We start from the raw sequence: 19,786 nt of genomic DNA, 5'->3' as shown, positions 1-19,786 counted from the left end.
GCAGCATAAGTGCCTATTGCAGGCAGGCAGTCATGAGTTCGATCCCTGGTACCAATAAATATGAAAAAGACCAAAAAATAGTTGTTTGAATAAATTAATATAGTTATGATTTTTTTGTCTTTTTTTTTTTTTTGAGATGGGGTCTTGCTATGTGCTTCAGGCTGGCCTTGTGCTCACTTTGTAGCCCAGGCTGGTCTCAAACTCACAATCCTCCCACCTCACCCTCCTGAGTGCTGGTATTACAGGCATGAGCCACCACAACCGGCTCTAGTTATGATTTTTTATCGTGGTTCTTTACATGAGAAAAATTTTATATAGTATTATCTCTTTTCATGTTTACAATAGTTAAATCACTTTAATTTAAAAATATTCCTAAGAAATATAGAGTCACTAATGTCCAAAGTCAATATTAATATAGACTGAATATAGAACTGAATATTAATAGTGAAGATAAAGACTTGTACTAATAGGTTTGAGTCTAGAACTTTCCTATAATAACATCATTATTGAAATTCTTCTGAAAAAATATTAAATAATTAGTATTTTAAATACAACAGCTATGATTTTAATAAGCAAGGCTATATAAATACATTGAAGAAATGTCTAATATGTAAATCGACTTCATAATCAGAAATGTCAAAGGTGATATGCCCTTATTAAATTACCTTATGAAAATTTCAAAATGTAAGTTAACTACTTAACCAAATAATTTAAAACTATCTTTGTATCTCCACTGGATGCAATATCGAGATATGATTTTTTATTAAGAAAGCTAAAAATAATAAAACAAATGCACTTATTTACTTGATTCATTTACTGAAATTAGTTTATAGTTTAAAAAGCATAATCAAATATTAAAATTTTCATGATGTTAGCTGTTTAAATCATATATATATACATATATAACAAAATATATTTTCTACTTGTAAAATTTATAATTATGCACTTATTTTTGTATATAATGTAAAAGTTATTTATATTTTATTATAAATATCTGCAAACTAGTTGCCAAAACTTATGAATAAGACAAGTTTGTATTGTGAGACCTTCTCCCAAACCGGGAAACTCAGCTGGAGGCTGGGGTAAGCCTGCGCACCATCCCAAGCACCAGGGAGATGGTAAGATCATCTCTTCCAGAGCACAAGGAACCACTCAGAGCCCAATCACACAAGGCTGCACTTGGCAGGATTCAGGCCTACTCAGGACATACCCAGTGACCTTCTCCCAAAATGGGAAACTCAGCCAAGAGCTGGGGTAAATTTGTGCACCACCCCATGCCATGGGAGACTTTATGATCATCTCTTGCAGAGCTCAAGGACCTGTCCAGAACCCAGGCAAACTAGACTAGCTTGGGAGGTTTTGTGGACCAGTTGGTGGCCTTCTTCAATTATGGGATTTGAGAGTAGGTGAAGTGAGTTCCAGAGCATTAGTCTTCCCCAGAGAGAGGTTTAACCCTTCATCCACAGGGGTTAAGTGCCTGCTCCACTACCTGGAACACTGAAGGTGGCATGGGAGGGCCTGAGGACCTTACTGGACCAGGCTCAGCAACTTACATTCAGTTCCAGGAGCCTAGGGCACAGGAGATAATTTCAAACACATCCAGGGGAAGCCTTGGAACAACACTTGAAGCACAGAAAAATAGGAAAATGACAAAGCAAAAGACCAAAATGCAATCTCGGGGCTGGGTATTTAGCTCAGCAGCATAAGCACCTGCCTTGCAAGCACACAGTCTTGAGTTCAGTCCCCAGTACCAATAAAAAATATTTTGATTTCAAAACTCCAGCCCATCCCAAGAAACTTTAGGAATTATGTACATAGAAGAAAATATATGCCCTACACCTGAAACAACTGAAATAAAGAAACAACTCCAGGAAGCTTTAAAAGAATTCAAACTAGAAATAATCCCCCAGGTACAAGAAGAAATGAAAGAGATGCTGAAAATATCTAAAGAAGACGCAGTTAAAAAATTGGAGGAACTAAACAAAAAGGTAGAATCCCTGGATGAACAATACAAGAAAAAAAACAGAATACATAATGCAGATGCAAACAGATATACAGGAAATCAAAAATTCCATTGAAAGTTGTGGGGAGCCCTGTAATTTGTTGCCACCTTATTTTTTGTTTTGTGGGTTTTTTTTTTTTTTTTTTTTTTTTGTCTTTTTCATTTTTATCGGTACCAGGGATCGAACTCACGACCGCCTGCTTGCAAGTTGCAAGGCAGGCGCTTATGCCACTGAGCTAAATCCCCAGCCCCTGTTGCCACCTTATATCTGCAGGCCATACCACCTTAACACCTGCAGGCCACACACGCTTAACTCTGTCTGGGAGTTAAGTTTGGTAGTTAAGCAGCACCTTGCCTACCTAGCCTGTTTGGCCTATTTAGGAATTATGTTAATCAGCCTGCCTTATGAACCTATGTGCAGGAAATTTGAACTGACCTATAAAAACTCGGTCTTGCCAATGTTGCTAAATTACCTGCTGATGTCTCAGCACCCAAATCCCTCCTCCCCAATATCCTATATATTTGTTACTCCTTGCGTGAATAAATGAGACTTGATTGAAATTCCTCAAATTTTCTCAGCTATTTGTGTCTCTTGTTCCCTTTTCATCTCCACTCCCCCTCTAGGGTCTCTGTGGATTTACCCACATGCCGGGACAGAAAGTCGTAAAAACTGCCCCAATGAAAGAGAAGATAGAATTTCAGAACTTGAAGACAAGATTACAGCTAATGAACAGGAAAGGCAAGACCTTTTAAAAATGACAAGGAATCAGGAAATAACATTTCAACAGCAGCAAGATGATGCAAAGAAAAAAAAACATATGATTGAAAGGGATAAATGAAAAGGAAAGGGGCAACATAAAGGATGTCAAGAGGATATTTAGAGAAGTAATGGCTGAAAATTTTCCAAACATGAGAATGAAAACTGACATCAGATCAGTGAAGCATCTAGAACTCCACATAATCATAACCAAAATACTACACCCAGACACATAATAATCACCATCCCAGCAATTCAACATAACAATAGAATATTAAAAGCTGTCAGAGAGAAAAGACAGATCACTTATAAAAGAAAACCTATCAGAATCACTGCAGACTTGTCAGCACAAACAATAAAGTCAGGAAAAGCATAGAGTGAAGTATTTCAGATCATAAAGGAAAATGATTTCCAACCTAGACTGATTTACCCTGCCAAACTGTCCTTCAAAACTGATAGTGAAATAAGGTACTTCGATGACAAAAAAACAGCTGAAGAACCTCATGATCACCAAGCTTCCCTGCCAAGAATATTGAAAGACAGTATAGATACATTTAGGAAAAAAACACTAAGCAAAGCAGAAGAACAGAGTGGAAAGATAAAGATGCAACAGCAGAAATATAACATGTCAATAATAAACCAACATATAACAGTTATAACCATACATGTAAATGGTCTCAATGCACCAATTAAAAGAAACAGAATGGCAGAATGGATCAAGAAACTACATCCAACCATATGCTGTCTATAAGAAACACATCTAACCCAAAATGATACTCACAGACTGAAAGTCAAAGGATGGAAAACAATACTTCATGAAACAGGAACCCCCAAAAAAGCAGGGGTAGCTATTCTGTTTGCAGACAATGTGAACTTCAAATCAGTAATGATCAGAAGAGATAAAGAAGGTAATACTGGTTAGGTGAAAAGTCCAAGAGGAACAGATAACAATCTTAAATATATATGCACCAAATTCCAGAGCACCCAGTTATATAAAGCAAGTATTAGCAGGAATGAAAAACCAAATTACCAGTAACACAAATACAACAGGAGACCTTTATACCCCATTGACACCAAGAGACAGATCAACCAGACAGCAAATCAGCAAATAAATAACCGAACTGAATCACACATGTGATCAAATGGAGTTGATAGATATATACCGACTGTTTCATCCAACAACATCAGAATTCACATTCTTCTCAGTAGTACATGGGACATTCTCTAAAACAGATCATATATTAGCCCACAGAACATATATAATAAATGCAAAAGAGTGGAAATTATCCCATGCATGTTATCGGATCATAGGGCCATGAAATTACAAAGAAATGATAAAAGATACAGCAAAAATATTCCACAAATACATGGAAACTGAATAAAACACTGTTGCATAATCAGTGAGTCACAGCAGAAATTAAAGAAGAATTAAACTATACCTACATTCAAATGAAAATACAAATACAACTTACTGGAATCTGAGGGATTCAATGAAAGCTGTCCTTAGAGGAAAATTTATTCCACTAAGTTCCCATATCAGGAAAACAGAATGAATGCAAATAAATAACCTGATGCTGCACCTCAAACTCTAGAAAAAGAAGAAGAGGTCAAGCCTAAAGCCAAGAGAAGACAGGAAATTTTAAAAACTGGAGCAGAAATTAACACAATATAGACTAAGAAAACAATAGAAAGAATCAGTGAATCAAGAGTTGGTTCTTTGAAAGGATAAATAAAATTGATAAGCCCCTAGTCAACCTTATTAAAAAAGGGAAGAAAAAGCTTAAATTCATGCAATAAGAAATACGGTGAAATCACTACAGATTCTGGAGAAACACAGAAGATCATCAACACCTATTTTGAAAACCTCACATAGGTTTGATAACACAAGAGAAAAAGATAGATTCCTAGAAACATATGAAGTACCAAAGCTAGGTAAAGAAGAAGTACATCTGCTGAATAACCCAATATCTATTAATGAAATTGATAATATAATTAAGTCCTTACCTACAAACAATAGCACAGGCCAGATAGATTTACTGTGGATTTCTGCAATAAATACAAAGAAGACTTAATGCTGACACTCCTCAAATGCTTCAATGAAATTGAAAGAGGAGCAACCCTTCCTGATTCATTTCTGCAAGCAAACATTACTCTAGTTCCAAAACTTGAGAAAGGCCCAACTAAAAAAGGGAACTACAGACCAATCTCCCTAAGGAACACAGATACAAAAATCCTCAATAAAATACTGGGAAATAGGATACATCAACTCATCAAGAAGATGATACACCATGACCAAGTGGGCTTCATCCCAGGCATACAGGAATGGCTCAACATATGTAAATCAATAAATATAATCCACCATATCAATAAGCCAAATGTAAGAATCACAGGATCATTTCTATAGATGCAGAAAAAGCCTTTGATAAGGTCCAACATTCATTCATGATAAGAACTTTACAGAAAATTGGAATAGATGGTCTTTACCTCAATATAATAAAGGCCATTTATGACAACAACAGCCAATATCATACTAAATGGACAAAAATTGAAGACCTTTACTTTAAAATCAGGCAGAAGATAAGGATGTCCCTTACCACCACTCCTGTTTAATATAGTACTGCAAATATTAGCCAGAGCAATTAGACAAGACAGAGATATAAAAGGGGCAAAGATAGGAAAAGAAGTTAAATTATCATTGTTTTCAGATGACAGATACTCTACATAGAAGACCCAAAGCTCCATTTCAAGACACTTAGATATAATAAATACATTCAGTAATGTAGCTGGATAAAAAATCAATACTCTAAAATCAATAGCATTCCTATACACTAACAACAAAGTCACTGACAGAGAAATAAGAGAAGCCACAGAGTTCATACTACCAACCAAAAAGTAAAATATTTAGGAATTATGCTCATGAAAGATGTGAAATACCTATATAGGGAAAATTATAATACACTGAAAAAAGAAATTGAGGTGGATCTCAGAAAATAGAAAGACATCCCTTGCTCATAGATTGGAAGAATAAATATTGAGAAAAAGGCCATTCTCCCAAAACTGCCATACAGATTCAATGCAATCCCAATAAAAATACCATCAACATATCTCATGGATATAGAGAAATCCTCCTCAAATTCATCTGGAACCAGAAGAGACCTAGAATAGCAAAGACAGTTCAAAGCAGGAAAGGGAAGGTAGGAGGCATCACAATTCCTGACTTGAAGTTATACTACGAAGCAACTCTAGTAAAGTCAACATGGTACTGGAATCAAAACAGAGCTGAGGATCGAAGGAATAGATTAGAAGATACAACCATAACTAAAACCACACTCAAACACTTTATTTTGGATAAAAGGACCAAACATGTTACTGGAAGAACGACAGTCTCTTTAATAAATGGTGTTGGATAAACGGGCTCTCCACATGCTGAAAACTAAAACTAGACCAATGCTTATCACCATGTACAAAATTAAAATCTACATGGATCAAAGATCTGAATATTAAAACAGAAACACTAAATCTACTGGAAGATAAATTGGGTAAAAGCCTTGAAAACATAAGGGTAGGTAGAGAATTAATGAACAGGACTTAAACTGCATGGGAAATACTTCCCAGAATCAAAAACTGGGATCACCTCTTATTAAAAAGTTCCTGCACATCAAACGAAATATCCAATATAGTGAAAAGAAAGTCCACAAATTAGGAAAAATCTTAGTGAATTGTCCCTTCCCTCAGACAAAGGATTTTTGTTAAAACATAAAAAATTTAAAAAATCAGACACCCAAAATTCAAAGATCTAATCCAAAAATGGGCATGTGAGATAAACACACACTTCTCAGATAAAGAAATACAAATGAAAAATAAATACATGAAGAAATGTTCATCATTATTCCTCTTTAGAGAAATGCAAATTAAAACCACACTGAGATTCCATCTCACTCCTGAAAGAATGGCCAGGATCAAGAAAACCATCAACAACAAATACTGGAGAGGCTGTGGGGAAAAAGGAACTCTCCTGCACTGCTGGTGGGTGTGTAGACTGGTGCAACCATTGTGGAGGTCAGTCTGGAGATTTCTCAAAAATTTGAGATTGGAAGTCCCAATTGTTCTAGCTATTCCACTTCTAGGCATAATCCCAGAAGAACTGAAAACCTCATACCACAGTGATATATGTGCACCCCTGTTTATAGCAGCACAATTTGTAATAGCCAGATCTTGGAAACAACCTAAGTGTCCATCAACTGAGGAATGGATAAGAAAGTTGTGATATTTTTATACAATGGAGTACTACTCAGGTATAAAAAATGGTCACATTGAGATATTTATAAATAAATGGGCACAGCTTGAGACCATACTAATAAGCGAAATAAATCAAACTCACATGTATCAATACCAAGCATTTTCTCTAGGGTAAGAAATGGTAAGTATTCCTTAAAAGTATGTGGTCAACATGATTCCCCATTATATTGTTTTGAAGCCTTATAATGTTTTCATTCGTTAATTGGAATGGTTTTATTCTGGGTTGTTTGATTTTATTGTCTGTGATTGTATGAACTGTTATTTTGAAGAAGACAGCACAATACAATAGTTATTGCTGATTTAATGTCATCTTGTGTTGAAGTCCCATGAAGCTTTTCTTCTGTCTCCATCGGTTTATCAAGTTGTATCTTATTGAATTTTATTATATGTGATAGTATAAACAAAAATTTTTATAGACAAGGAGATAATATAGAAACATTGTTTATTTTCTGTTAGTTGGTTCTAAATATCCTGTAATACTTTCATTCTCTTGAGTGGTTTTACACTGTCATGTTATGTTTGATGCTAAAATATAGGAAGTTATACTCAAATATTTCAAGGAAAGTGACACTATGGTAGCTACTCTTTTGTAGGGTTATCTTAATGTGAAATACTGTGTTGCTTAAATTGTTCTGTTCTGACATGTGTTATTATGTTGTTATGTCCTCTTTTATCTTAATCTCCTTTTAATTTTTAATAAAAAAGTTTGTATTGCGAGATATTTAATTGTGAAATACTTGACAGTTCTTTCAGTGGCATAAGTCTATAAACTGAGTCATTAGAGAAGTTAGATGACTTTGGTAACTTGTTACTAGTGCAATATGTAACTTAGCATTGTGTAGGAATTTGACAAACAAGTAAAAATATTAAAAGTAAATATAATGGCATTACTCGTTAGAATAAGTCTCTCTGTTTGTAACCCTGGATCTCTGCTATAAAAATACTGACTTTTCCAATGCTGGAAATATAAACACCTTTCATGTTTTGTTGATATACAGAAATCAATCTTCAAAAGAATAGTCAACATTAATTTTTCTTTATATAAGAATTAGTGAGCATGATATTTCATGAAAATATTTATGCTCCATTGACCATATCTATTTTTTGAGAATAGAGTGATCTGTTTTAACTTCTTAAGATCAAATTGATTTTGCGAAAACAGTAAAATCTATGTGGCTTGACTTCCAGCACTTAAATGACAGCATTGCAATTATTCTCCACAGCCACTGATACTGCAGGCTGACAATCAAGTGGCAAGCATGATCCTGACTCAGCAACCCAGTCCAGCATTACTTTAGATGTTACTTTTCAAAAAGTCGTTCTTACTTCTCAAATGGAATAATAAAATATGCATTTCCTAAGTGATTTGCTATATAATTTGAACCTTTTTAACCTTTAAAAAATCATATCTAGATTTCTAGATAAGCATATTTCATTTTCATAATTTAATGAATTTTAAAAACAACATTTTTGCCTTTATACAACATTAATTTTGGTTTCAGGTTTCTTGTATTCAGTTGTTTACTTTAACCTTGTTCTCTCTCTCTCTCTCTGTCTCTGTCTCTCTGTCTCTGTCTCTCTGTCTCTCTCTCTCTCTCTGTCTCTCTCTCTCTCTCTCTCTCTCTCTCTCTCTCTCTCTCTCTCTCTAGCTCACTGGCCTGTTGCATTCCTTCCTTGTACCATGGAATATAGAAATATCCCTTGAGAATTTGAAGCCAATTTCTATGTCATTTGTGTATTTATAATTACATAAATTACTTTGAATTTTTCCCAAGAACACACTGTAATTTCTATAAATTCAGGATAGCTGTACTATTATTTGAACAACTATTATATAAATAAAACTGGTATAAGCATAACCTTTTCTCTAAAAACAATAATTTTTTTCAGGCAGACTCTTGGTATACAGTTATATACATTAGCCTGGTCCTGAATTGATCATGTAGCCCAGGCTGGCCTTGACCACAGAATGATGCCCCTGCTTTAGTCTGCTGAGTACTGGGATGGTAGATATGTGCTACCATGTTCCACTTACAAAATTAATTTTAGTTGAATTATGAAAGATTTTCATTAAATACTATTATCAAGAAAGACCTCTTAGACAAGGATCTTCATTAGGTTCATTTTTACAGAACTCCTAAAGGGAATGGTGAGAGGAGGGAGACACAGGGAACACTGAAGGCACTTTAACTCTGCTTACTATTTACTACCTCTGTGCATATCTTTAGGATCTAGTAGCCACTTTGGAACATTTTGTTGGGTTCCTGTAACACTGAGATAACCTCCACAGCACGGAGGGTCTGATCACACACCTTTCAAGCGAGTAAACTAAAGCCTCTGTGTTTAATAGTCAAACTAGAAATCCAAACCTGTCTGAAATGTTTCCTCTTAATACGGTGATCAAATGCTATAACAAGCAACTTGAAATTTTAACTTTAAATTTCATAATTTTATTCAAAAATAATTTTATCGTATTTAAATATAGTGGTGTTCAAATATGACAAAATTGAATATTGATGTACCACAGAAAACATGTTGTAGTGTTATGGCTTGCATCTAGATGTTTCCCCAAAGCCTCACAGTCATAGGTTGGACATTTTCAGAGGTGACTAGTTCTCGAACGTGTAATGCTGGGATTGATTCATTGAACAATGCCAGAATCAATCAAAGGCTTTAGGATAAAAGATGTTATTGCAACCCACCCTAAGTAGTTAGGATAAGATAATAGGGTCAGAAAGATGTTGCTAAGGTGTCTTGCTTATTTTGCTACCTTCTGGCCACCATGAACTGTCTCTCCTCTTGCCACATGGCACTGCCATCACACATGGCAGGGATGCCCCAGCCATGTGCCATTCTGCCTTTGTGCAATCAATTATGGAGTGAAAAATCTACAAACTATGAGTTAAATAGGTTTTTCTTCCTTAAACAATGAGTGTGGGATATTTTGTTTCAACATTGAGAAAAGTAAGACATTGCAGTAAATAAAGTATTAGAATGACATTCATTCAAAATTGATAACAGAAAGTGCAAACATTGAGCAATATTACTAAATGTTTCACATTGAAAGTACATTATTTTTTTCTGCCACTAATATTTGTGACTTTATTTGAATATAAATCAAACATCTCATCTTTGAATAATTATTAAAGATATATCATCCTTAATATTATTCTTCAGATTAGACAAAATGGACAGTAAAATAGCTGTTAAATATATTATTTTGTTCATTGTCTCTATAAATAGTTGAAATATTTTCAGTGTGAATAAAATCATGTTTCTAATAATTAATATCATACTTTGTGATCAAAATTACATCCTTCCACCCAAAAAATACATCCTTCCTAATTAAGTAGGTCATTTTCACACTTTTAAGATAATATGTTTAAGTTGTTATATTAACAATAAATTATAATAACAATTAGCTACTTTTGTTTTTTCAATTAATTTGAATTTATATGAAAAGAAATCTGTGATCTCATACAGCAACTCTTGAAATTCACAGAATTGGTAAACTTGACTGTTTGTTCTCTAAGAAATTTGATGGCTGTGAATTCTTTAGTAAATTGTAATTATGTTTCTTATTAAATAATCACTATAAGTGGTGAACGTTATAGAAATTCATTTGAGATATTCAAAGTTAGATACAAAAATATAATAATTAAAGATATTTTGAAAAAGCTGAAATGTCCCATTAATCTGGAAGTAAAATTACACCTACAAGATTCAAGGCTTACATTAAAGTATTTCCAAAGCAAAATTTACAATGTGTAAAGTACCAAAGTAAAAATAGAGACATATTTTAAATCATTAATTTAGAATCATAATACAATAATCTCTGCAAAATAGTTTCTGTTAGTACTTTCAAATTAATAGTAAGTAGGGTTGTATAGGACATACATAACATATATGTGAATACCTGAATTTAATTTGACATAGACCAATCCTTGCACTTAGGTGCTAAATTTTGTAAAACAGGTGTGCAGGGCAAACTTTATTCTAATTTGATGTGTAAATAAACTGACATATTCAAATTTGTTTTGATTTCTCAGTTAATTTTGATTTTCCCATTTAATTTCATATTTCCTATTTTAGAAGCTTTTTACACTATTTACAGATTATTCATAAAGTCAGGATGCTCATATTACACGCATAAATATTTCCTGTGTATCTATAATGCATACTTTATTTCTGTTTATAATGGGTCAATATTAGTAGTTTTGATTCACTTGTTTAAGTTACAAAAGCTTAATGTATGTCAATATATACTCTAACCTATGTTTATATGAAATCAACACTTGTTATACAAAAGATAATTATTTTTTCTGTTCACAAAGCAAATACACTATTTTTTGGTCAAACTTAAATTAGCAAATTTTGACTAGTTATTTGCTATAGAGTACTGTGATTTTTTTATTATGCTCATTCAAAATTTATGATTTGTCTAAAGATTATTTTTAAAACTTCAAGATTGTCTAAAGTTTCTTTTTAAAAGTTAATGATTATTTACTAAGTAATCCAACCTGAGTAGTTGGTGGATGGCAGCAGATCTTCTGACCTGATGGTGAAAGAATTGAAAACTGAGACAGGGAACAAGTCTAATGAAAGCATCCCTTTTTTGGGATGGGAAATAGTTACCTCCAGGAGAGGGCAGGAATTATGAAAGAGAGAAAATTCAGTTTGCTCTGTTAACTAACAGAAGGAGCAAACTTTGTATGAGGTTGCTGGGATGGGCTAGGTTCTGATTTATCATTATCTTAGCTCTGGTTCTGTAGAAGTGTTTACATAGAAGTCTTTATCACTTGAGAAGGCAATCAAGCATGTGTAAGATGACTTCTTTATGAGGAAATTTTAGAGGAAGGCAGACTTGGTTTTTGTCTTATGGTAACTAACGACTATTTAGGGCCATGACTGTAGCATTGTAGAGATTGCTCCAGGGGATCTCGAACAGGAAATGGCAAAAGTTGTCAACTAAAGTATTTTATTTCAAACCCTGAAAACATGTTACTCATTTTGGCATCCCCATGCCTAACCTGAAAAATATAGGGTATGGCTAAAGAATTCTGATATATTAGTATCCTTTCAGTGTACCATATCTCAGTCACTTTTCTTGTCACTGGAACAGAATATTTAGCGCGCACACACACACACACACACACACACACCTTTAAAATACTCTGAAAACAATTTTTAAGATAATTTCTTTCATGTCTGCTAGCTTCAAGGCAGAATGATCATGCTTTAAGGGCTTAGGTGGAGAAAGCAGGCTCATGTCCTATGAGTCCAAAACCTGAGAGGAAAGGAAGAAGCTAGGGAGAGAGATATAATCTTCTTGATCACATTCCAAAAAATCCACTTCAAACCAGGCTCCACTTTTTAAGAACAAGTCAGTAGTAAACTCACAAAGGTGCTACTTCACTGAAGAGTACAGCACCACCATAATTCAATCACATTCCAAACACACAGAGCTTTTGGGCAACATTTCATTTTATTTAAACAGATGAAAGAATTGGGGCCCTATTCCTCTGGTTTACGCACCACCATAATTCAATCACATTACAAACACACAGAGCTTTTGGGCAACATTTCATTTTATTTAAACAGATGAAAGAATTGGGGCCCTATTCCTCTGGTTTCTTTCTGTCGCCAAGGTCATTCTTGATGATCTTATGAACACTCTGAAACTATGGGCAGTTCCAAAAGATAAGGTTATCTGCATTCCCTGAAATTTTGAAATGCTTAATATAGTATGAATATATATAATGTTTGGCTTACTTTCTTTTCCACAATGATTCTTTATGTGGTTAAATACAACTTATATTTTGCACAAACTGTCTATCATACCACAGGAACAACCCATGTCCTCTGGGAAAACCTGTCAGTGAAAAGCCTCTGTCAACTGTAATCACACTGATTGATATTTAAGGTTCACTAAAATGTAGAATAATGCTGTTATTTCCCCAATTTTCCTCTCAAACTCCAGATGAATGAAAAGAAAAGCAATAAATAGCAAACATACTTTTATAATTTACTTTTGAAGCATGCATGCATTATCACTTTTTATATGTTATTTAAATTCTTTCCTTTTCAAAGCAAAAATGCTATTATTAAACATTTAAATTAAAAGTAATGAGTTTAAGCATATATAGATAAGCAGATCAAAGAAAATTAAGATAAATTTTTATTTCTTTACACTTATTTGAATTATCTCAGTATTTCTATGTACACAACAATATGTATATAAAAATTACAAATCTATAATTTCTTGGTCTCAAGAAATTATTGGTCTCAAGATATGAAAAACTATATCTTATCAAGAACTTAGAAGTAGAAATTGATATTAAAAATTATGCTAATAATATGTAAAAAATATAAACAAAACTATTATAAACACCAGAATACTAATACAGGTAAACATTTTTATTCTGATGCCATTTACAATTCGATTAAACTTTCTGATTTCTACCTCCTGACCCCAGGTATTCAGACTATTTTTCTTTAGAGAATTTACATTAAAAAACATAGAACTGCAATTCTTTCAGTGCTGCTTTAAGATGTAAATCCTTTGCTGAACTATTAATTTTACAGATCAGAAATATCTTTCTCAAGGATCTAAAACTCATTTCTTGTAAATGTAGCCATGAAGTAGATAGGACCTTGATTTCCAAGTCTGTGGGAACCTAAAGACTACATACAATAATTAGCAAACATGAGTAGCCTAATCCCTTGCACTAAACTTCCTGTGAATATTTTTTCTACATCTTTTTATCACAGGTCTTGAATTCACTCTCTTTCTTATTACAATAGTCTGGAATAATAACTTTCTTTTCTGTTACTTACATCTAGTTCAATTTTTATTTAATATTAGCACTTTATTTATGACTCCAAAACACACAAAGTTTTTACTTACCAAAAAAGCACATTTTAATATTTATAATTCCTAACACAAAAATGAATGCCAACTCATGTGTGTTTGTTTTCATGTGTGTACAAAATGTGGCATAAAGCAATTACTACAGGTTTACATTATCATATGAAAAACACAAATGTCTCCTAGAGACAAGAAGAAACATTAATACATATTAGAATTAAGTTTCTTAGTAGTTTAGCAGGATCAGGCAATATTTATCTGTCAAAAATATGACAAAAGGCAAGAGTTTTCTTTTGATGCACAGACCCATAAGGACATATCTCTATAAGGATAATAGAGATCGAAAAGTTCATCTTATGAAGAGAGGGGTAAAGTGACAGATTGCAGGAATTGATTAGCCAGATGTCCACTTTGAGGTGTTTTGCAAATGATGGCACAGGTAATCTGTCTTGCAATCTAATTTAACATATAAAATATCTTTAAAAAACTCTTTGTGCCAAAATCTCCCACAATGGTGAGTATTAATTTATGGTTGGTTAATGCATGATCTTGAGAAGTTTTCAAAAATAATTTACCAAGAAAAATTTTGGTTAAAACCTAGCGTAAGCTGCTCATTTCACTTTTTTACAGTAGTTTAAAAAATAAGTGTATTTAAAATTCTTGCAAATATTCTCTTGCTTCCTATGCTTTTATACTAATATTAAAGCTTTAAATATGCAAACTTTTACGTTAAATTCTCAGGATATTGACTTTATGAAGTTGTTTATGATACATATAGAGTCCACCAGAAAATATATACCCTATTCAGGCAAAGAAACATTTTAATACTAAATTTATTGTGATATCATGCAATTAATACAAGTTAATTCTGGCCTCCACAAGTAGAAGAGGCATTCAAAGCGGTAGCCATTAGCTTCCACACAGCTATTAGTGTGATAAACTGCTTCTGGGAAAACCTTGGTTATTGAGATGTTGCATATGCATTTTCAAATTCTTCTCTGAGGATTGGTGGCATAGTGAGCTTTCTGCATTATATGATATCCTCTAGGATCCCCAAACACCAGTTATAAAAAATATCATCACATTACTTTTCTTTTCTTGAAGTGTATATACATGTTTTGGCAGACTGCATGTGTCAGATACAAACTCAAGGCTCAATTTTTAAAAAAATTTACTGTGAACTATACATCCAAGGATTAGATTAAACCATGTTTTTTTCTAGATAATCTCATAAGAATGCAATCAATTTCTTAAGTTTGTTTTTGGGTTAGGCATGTTTTATGGATTTGTCAATTTCAAAATTATATTTTCCTTTCATACAATATAAATTGTAGTTTCATTTCATATCTAATGAGAAACTGATATATTTTGCTACAATTGTTTTCAAATTTTTAATCATATGTATTTTCTTAGATAGTGTTTTTGAGAAATTTGAGGCCAGGTTGAGATTTCACTTGAACATCTATATTTATCTTTTAAAATGAAACAATTAGCCCAGATTGGATATATTATAACCAAAAGGGTTCTCACTGTATTAGTAAACCTGTTATTTCAGAATGCTTCAGATTTTAAAAGAAGCAAAACTAGGATGGAGGTTCCCTTAAACCTCTAGACCACTTTTTCTATTTCTAGCATCATGAATTGCTATAAACTCATCAATGCTGATATATTACTATTAAATAAACTATTCTTTGCTCAGATTTCATTTGATATTCTCTAACGTCTTTTTTTTGTTCTATAATTCAATTCAGCATACCACATTACATTTAATCTTCATTTCTCCCTAGGTTCTTCTGATCTATGACAGTTTATCAGACTTTTCTCATTGCACCGACAGTTTTGATGGATGTGCTAGTCAGGTATTTGGAAAATGCCACTCAGTTTTGGTTTGATTAATGCTTTTCTCATGACTGGACCTGTGTTATGGTTTTGTGGAAGATGACCACAGAGGTGAGGTGACAGTTTCAACATGTCATATCAAAACTATACATTATTGGGGCTGGGGATTTATCTCAGTGGCATAAGCGCCTGCTTTTGCAAGCATGTGGTTGTGAGTTCGATCCCTGGTACCAGAAAAAAAAAAAAAAAAAAAACAGTCTGATAAAACTACACATTATCATCAAGATTTGTTGTTGTTGACCTGACATGTATATAGTTTGCCAGATTTCTCTCCTGCCAAATGAATTTTTGCCCATCCTTTTTATATACGTTTTTGTCCTGGTTGATTTTATGTGTTACCTTGAAGAGCCCAAGACAGCATATTTGGGGAAACATTATTTAGAATTGAATGATGCCACCATCAATTTTCTTTTGTATCTGGTTTGCCAAATAAGGATCTGAGATGCTCAGCCTTAATAATAAAATGATGTCTCATTTGAAATCAATATCTATCTCAATATTTTTATTGTGTATATATAAATATTTTTTACCTTTCTATTCTTATGAAGCTAAACATGAATTTATTCCAATGTCTCTGAGTCTAACTTGGTACCACGTGAGTAATTATAGCCTTTATAGTTTCCTACTTCTTCAAGCCTACTCCTCCAGGGGTGAGATCCATGGCTCTGAAAACCCACTATAATTCAGTTGTTTATCACAGATATAAATATTGTTTTTATAATTTTTAATAACTATGAGCATGTAGTGACCTTCTTTATCTCACTTAATTATTTTAACTTTGAAGTTGACATTGTCTGCCAATAAAATAGTTACCCTGCTTTTTTCTGAGTTCCTGTTGCATGGAATACTGTTTTCCATCTTTTGACTTTTAATCTATGAGTTTCCTTTTGTGACAGATGTGTTTCTTGCGTACAGCATATTGTGTGATCATGGTTCTTGATCCATTCTGTCAACCTATTTCTTTTGATAGGTGAATTGAGGCAATTTATATTTATGGATATAACTGTTATGTGCTTGCTAGACTTTACCATGTTACGTTCTAGTTGTTTGCTTTCTGCTTTTCCCCTTGTTTAATTGCTTGTCTTACCTGGTGGTTTCTTTCTGTTGTTGTTATGGGGATTACTGTCATTTTTATCTCTTTCTAGTTTGTCTTTCAATACTCTTTCTAGGGTTGGTTTGGTGACAAGCCTAAGAGTGCTGCTGGAAATCAACCCCTAGCTCCTGCTGTTGTTATGTTTAGGTTCTTCAGAGTCATCAGATCTCCCCGATTATAGTGTTTGTCTTGGCTAGTACCCTACTGTGCTTGTGGGTGTTCTATAGGCCCCCTTAATTTTCACCAGGTTGGGGGAGGCTTTATTTGCATGCTTCTCAACCTACTTGATATTCTCTGTGTGCAGGATGGACTTACCCACCCAGTTGCTCAACTCACCTGGCCTATTTCTGGAGTTATCTTCATTATTGCTCCTGTTTTGCCACTGAAATTGGCAAACTCTATTACTAGTTTAGGGGCAAACTCACCTCACTGATGGAAACCTTCTGATTTCTTCTGTTTGGATGAGGAGTTACTGAGTTTCCCCTTGATAGTGCATGACTAACCCACTGCAGTACAATATTGGGGGAGGTATGGGAGCTGAAGACGAACATCAACAGCAATACTAGGTCCAGAAGGTCGGGGGTCCATGATGGCAGTGGTGGGACTCTGGGGGCTCATATCATGGGCTGGATTTCCTAGGTCTTGAGATGGGTGGCCATTACTGTGGGGACACAGGATGGGCCTGGTTCTGTCCCAGCACCACCCTGGCACTGGCTGGAGTTTCCATGTCCCAGTAGGTGGTCTGTTGGGACAGCAAGTGTCACAGGAGCAGACCAGGTCAAGCCTCGTCCTGTATGTGGGGCTGGCTGGAGTTCTTGGGTCTCAAGAGGTGGTCTGTCAGGACTGCAGGGGTTGAAGGAGGGTTCTGGGTCTAACCCATCCCTGTGCACTGCTGGTTAGAGTTTCCAGGTCCCATGAGGTGGTTTTCTGGGAAGGCAGGTATCACAGGAGGGGCCTGGGTATACCCTGCCCTGGGTCACTGGCTGGTGTTCCCAGGTCCTGTGAGGTGGTCTGCTGGGAAAGCAGGGGTCATGGTAGGGGCCTGCATCTAGCCCAGCCCCATACATGCTGCTGGCTGGTGTTCCTGGGTCCCATGAGGTGGTCTACTGGGAAGGTGGGGTTGTGCCAGGGGCCTGGGTCTGAAATAAAGAAAAATTCAATTCTTATTTTAAATACAAAAAGAAGAATTCCATTATCTCATCCCATTTGTTAATAAGTATGATTCATATTCTCTCTCAAGACAATATTCAAAGCAACCACAGTCTAGCCAAAATAAATAAAAAGTTTTAACCTTGAAGTGTTATTTATTAGGACAGCAGCAATAAATATGTAAATAAACAACATTATACCAATAAATATCCTCTTTAATTAAAATACATATAATCAAAACAGGAAAATAGTGTAGAAAATGAATGAATAAGTATATTTGTCAAGGAATAAGCCCCACTCCTTAAGCAATAATTAACATAGTCACCCTTATAAATGATTCTTGTCCTTTGAAGGAAACTAAGAGGAAGTTTTGCAACATACATTTCTGCAGTGTAGTGAGGTCCTTCTTCAAGGAGCCCAGATTTCCTGTTGTGAAAAAGAATTCAGAAATTTAAATTGACTATACTCTGTGAATTAACTTAACGTGTTCCAGTTTTCTATTGTGATGATTCAAGTCAGACTTCTCACTAACAGGACCAAGGAGTGCAGAAACTGTATCATTTTATGTGTTCCTGACAAGATGTTGAGTTTTGTAAATTAACACAGTAGATTAACCATATTAATATTAACATAGGCAAATAAAAATGAAAACTGTTTACAAACTTAGACACATACATAGTTTAAAAAGATGGCAGTATTAACTTTGACAATTAACCACTGAGTATTTATGTAATAAAATTTTGTTTATCAAATAATATTTTCTTTATAATTTATAAACATGTGATTTTATAATGTTTCCAATCGTCATGGGAGATATTACTTATAGTTTAGGCACAGTCCTCAATGAGATACTTTGTTTTAAGACTCAATGTGTTCAACAGAATATTTAATTTATCAGCAACAAAATGCAGATAATATTGGAGGAGAAAACAACCTGGTATGGGACATGAAAAATAATGACAGAAACTATATCATGTGACGAAAGAGAATGAAATATTGAACACAAACCATATACTATTGGATTCATGGAGTTTAGTCATTTAAAAAAAATAAAGGATAATACTTTTGATTAGCTCCTTTTATTTTGGTGTTTTAATTGTCTGTTTTTATTTAACGTGTTGAATAATTACAGAATGTATCTGTTTACTTAAAACAGGATGTCGTATTTTATCTGTTTTGAAGCCTAATTTTCAACTGCACTTTCAAACCTTTTTGAATATAAATAATAGGCATCTAATTTTAGTTTCAAATTGCAAAAGTAAATTAATTTCTCTTATGACAAACTGAAAAAAAGTCTTCATTCTTCTCCTACCATAGAGTAGAAAAACTGCATATGTTCTGATAAAAATAATGTAGTACTGAATATATTTAAATATATTCATTATGACATATGTGCTTTTATTTTTTACCACTTGGCTTGCATGTGACATGATGATTTTTAGGTAATTACTTATTATTGATGAACAACATAATTATTCTTTGAGAAAATGCGTATGTAATTTAGTAATACTTATGCTTCCACAGCTGCTGCTACTGTAATACCATACACAGATTTTTATTGCTCTTTTAATATTTCTTTCTCTCACCCATGGATAAGAACATCTATTTTGTCTGCTTCCTTCTTTTTTCTCTCTCTCTAGAGCACTGAACAGCCATTCCACATAATGAAAAGCTGTCCAGTATCATTTGTGTAGGGATAAATTGTCCAAGCTCTATTTT

Source organism: Cavia porcellus, unplaced genomic scaffold (genome assembly GCF_034190915.1).
Source record: "Cavia porcellus strain 051 isolate PalLab524CR breed Dunkin Hartley unplaced genomic scaffold, mCavPor4.1 scaffold_4, whole genome shotgun sequence".
Classification (NCBI taxonomy): Eukaryota; Metazoa; Chordata; class Mammalia; order Rodentia; family Caviidae; genus Cavia; species Cavia porcellus.
Note: the sequence above shows the minus strand (reverse complement) of the source record.